Raw genomic sequence first — 4,534 nt, 5'->3', positions numbered from 1 at the left:
AAACTCTTTCTATCTTGTGTGACCAACGTTTGGCTCAAGTACCGTATGTGGCGATCCACGGCCTCCCGAACATCCCATGGTGGAGTGGACCGCCCATGCAGGACCTGGGATGTTGTCAGCTTCCACAAATTGGGTGCAGATCCTTGCAACTGGGGCCGTGCATTATCACGCTGATACCCGGGGTGATGGGCGTGGAGGAAGGGCATCATCATCAAGAGAATGCACCAAACGTACACCCACCCATAACTGATACCATAACTGATGCCATAACTGATACCATAATTGATGTCAATAACTGATACCATAACTGATACCATAACTGATACCATAACTGATACCATAACTGATGCCATAACTGATACCATCACTGATACCATAACTGATATCATAACTGATACCATCACTGATACCATAACTGATATCATAACTGATACCCTAACTGATACCCTAACTGATACCCTAACTGATACCATAACTACACTGCAGCACGGACAACATTGAGGTATCAATAATTTCTCACATGACTTCCATCTTGTAAAAGTCGAAATAATTGCTTGTAATTTTAACATTTTTGTGAAATATTTTGGACTTTTTTTTGCTTAAAATTGCAATATATTCTCACTTTATTCCCAGAACTTTTTTTCTCATAAAATGCTGACTTTTATTTTGAAAAATTGCATAAAATTTACAGTTCAGCTTTTCATTCATTCATTTTCTACCGCTTTTGCTTCACGAGGGTCGCGGGGGGTGCTGGAGCCTATCCCAGCTGTCTTGGGGCGAGAGGCGGGGTACAGCCAATCACACGGCACATATAGACAAACAACCATTCACGGCGTAGCGTTATCGGTGGCAGATCCATCGGAGCATCGCTAGTCCGTACTGAAAAGTTGGATTCGGAATTCTTGTACCGTTACACCTATAGCAGATATTCTATACTGAGCTAGCCACAGTTTGCGCTAAACAAGACGAGCTAACGCCAAAACTGAAATTGGCATCTTCCAAATCCTCAGCGGCGGAACAAAGTGAAGGTCGTGTCAATGTCAGTCCCTGAGAAAGCTCAGGCGGTCCCAGCGGCGGCGAGCTCGCAGATTGGCAAACATGTCCGTTAGCGTGTTTGCTTGTTTGTGGACACAAACACACGACGCATCTGAGCTCAGGAAAAAAGGCACAAATCACGATTCTAATTAACCGTGGCCCCGCCTCCTGTGGCGTCCCTCCAGCAGCTGGACAAACAACATGGCGTCCAGACGAGGCTACATCCTGCTGCGCTTTGGCGGCATGTGGCGCTGGCGTGTACAAACATCGGGCGGGATTATTTACGGCGTTAAAACAAACACGCCTTGTGTCATCCAAACGTCCCTCAGCTGGTGAGCCGGCCCTGCTGATGATGGCGGCGTCGCCGTGGCGACAACAAGACTCAGCTTTGAGGTGACTTTGACGTGTCTGACGCTACTAAAATAACATTATTTACCCTCATGATATTACAAGGTTATTCTCGTAGTAGAGTCTTCCAGGTCCTGAAGCAGCAAAACAGCCCCAGACCACTACACTACCACCACCATATTTTACTGATTATTTTTATGATTATATTTATTTGTTACTTTTACGGCATACGTAACGGGACACACACACCTTCCAAAAAGTTCAACTTTTGTCTCGACAGACCGGTCATGCTAAGAGTAGGGGGGTCTGGTCTTGACAAAGAACATCTTCCTCATGTAATAATAATAATAATAATAGCAATAATCATCATCATAATCATAATCATATTCCATCATAATCATAATCCATCATAATAATCACAATCATAGTCATAAGAATAATCATAACCATAACCACAACCATAATCATAATCATTACCTCAGTCATAATCATAACCATAACCAGCATCATAATAATCATAATAATCATAACAACCATAAAAATCATAATAAACCATAATAAATCATAACCATAATCACAACCATAATCATAACCATAATCATAACCATAATCATATTCATAAACATAATCACAAACATAATCATAATCACAATCAGTCACAATCATAACCATAATCATCATAATAATCATAACAATCATAACAATCATAACAATCATAATAACCACAATAACCATAATAATTATAATAATCATAACGGACAAGTTGTCATGGCGCCCACATGGTGTAATATCGTTATGTAAGACTGTTGTCATGGCGATTGTGTGACATAACAATGCGGTTATGCTGACCACATGACGTGAGAATGTTGCCATGGCGACCATGTGATTTTTTTTTTTTAAACTGTGTGGTGTGCTCGAAAGGGATAACATGTTTAGTTCGGTAAAGTTGGGGGATGGTCGATGCGGTTTTCAACCATTCGTCACTTGAAGAAAACGAAGCTCACCCGCTCAGTGGACCTCGGGAATCTAACGACATCACCAACACGCCACTTCCTGCTCCTCTTCTTCTTCCTGGGAGAGAACAGCAGCAAGCGATGGAAGGTTCTAGGATGAAACACAAGTTGAGGAATATCTACATGTGTGTGTGTGCGTGTGTGTGTGTGCGCGTGTGTGTGTGTGCAGACTAATTAAAGTGTTGATTGACATCTGGGTGAAACATCAGCTCCCCCGCCTCTTTGTGGAGATTAAAGTGGTCACAGGAGTGTTAATAATTTGACCCCCAAATGTGTTTTAAGTGAAGGGGAGGGGGGTCATTTGAAGATGGACCCTGCCCTCTTGTCTTACCCCCCCCCCTTTTCTCTTGTCTTCTCTTCTTCTTTTATCCTCTTTCATGCTCAGCGACCTCCACTCCTCCTCTTCAATCTCATCACCACTTTACTATTTGTCTGTGTGTGTGTGTGTGTGTGTGTGTGAGAGACCTTCCTGCCTCCTTCTTTCCTTCCATCCTTCCTCCCTTCTTTGAAAAGCTCTCCTTTCCTTCTTCCTTCCATCTATGACATCATCATATTCCTTGTCTTCCCCCCAACTCACCAGGTCAAGGTGTCCTGTCGTCTTGGGAGGGGGCGTGGCCCGGCTGAACACTCGCCGAATGACTACAACCAACTTCTAGCGTTAGCATTAGCACTGGAACTTCTAGCGTTAGCATTAGCACTGGATGGGATGTAAAAGTTATTAGCATCACATGTCTGCGTTAGGAAAGGCCCATGGTGGGCGGGGCCTATTGTACTTTCCCCTGCTGACAAAACAGCATAGACCAGCTACCAGCATGGTAGACCAGCATACCTGGTCTCCAGACCAGTATACAAGCACCAAAACACAATGTATGCAGGTCCTCCAGACCAGCATAGACCAGCAACCAGCATGGTAGATCACCTCCCAGCATGGTAGACCAGTGTACCTAGTCTCCAAACCAGTATACCAGCACCAAAACACAATGTATGCTGGTATGCAGGTCCTTTAGACCAGCATAGACCAGCTACCAGCACGTATGCTAGTCTATGCTGTTTTTCCATCAGGGTCCCGTTGTGAAGGGGCCGTAGGGAGATGAAGAGCACATTTGAAGAAATAAGCTTTTTAAAAGCAGCAAGACTTATTTAGAAAACAGGCTTAGCGTGCATGTAGTTAAGCTGATGGAGGGGGAGGAGCCTAATTGTAGTCCGCTGACCCGAAAAGACAAGAATGAGAAGTGGATGTGATGTGTGGCGGCCATGTTGTCACTCTGCTGACCATCTTCTCTCCAGTGTCTTTTGTAGGCGGCTAATGTGCGCTAACAGTAACATCGTACCGTTTTGAAATTGTTGTCATGGCGACAACAAACATTCACTGCCATTTAGCTACATATTAGCAGAACTCTTTTGGCAGATACTAGCTAGCTACATAGCTAGCTTGTCGCTAACATGTGTGGCGAAAAGTGAGCTTGGTCACAAAGACGCAAAGAACGTGATGGGACTTGAGAAGCTCAGTCCAAGATGGCCACCGGGCTGGTAGCGTTGAGGAGGTGAAGAGTTCAGCCATCAAAGGTGAGCCAGGCCGTCATGCAAGAATGTGACATGAAGGGGGCGGGGCCAGGATTAAGCCGGGCTAGAGTGACACAGAAGAAATAAAAGAAGTAAACCGAGACGCCAGGAGAGGGGAAAAAAAAAACATCTTTGTGTCCGCTCTAAAGCTCCACCCTTTTTACTGACCCCGCCTCCAGCAGGCCGCTGTTACTTATTAAAGAGAACATCAGGAGAACTTTCAGGACGGTCATCAAGGAGGTCAAAGCAACATGTTGCACGTGGTCGTCATGGCGGCCACAGAAAAGCATGACTAACTAATGCTACATGCTAGCATCACCTGATGCTACATGTTAGCATCAACAGGAAGTCCACATGTGTTCCTTCCCATGAAAAACCAACTGCTATCTCAGCATCTAGAAAGTTCTAATCCTTGTTTAGATGAGTCCGCAAATCCCTGCGGGAATGTGAGCGTGTTTGTGATACGGGTTCGTGGGCGGAGCTCGCACGGCCAACTGTGCGACGCAGGCGACAAGATGGCGGAGAGGCTGAGGGCGACAGTGCCGCTGATGTATGGGTCACACAAAAAAAAAAGG

The sequence above is a fragment of the Doryrhamphus excisus genome, linkage group LG9, assembly GCF_037039965.1.
Source record: "Doryrhamphus excisus strain RoL-2023G ecotype Guam linkage group LG9, RoL_Dexc_Guam_v1.1, whole genome shotgun sequence".
Lineage (NCBI taxonomy): Eukaryota > Metazoa > Chordata > Actinopteri > Syngnathiformes > Syngnathidae > Doryrhamphus > Doryrhamphus excisus.
This window is presented reverse-complemented; position numbering follows the sequence as displayed.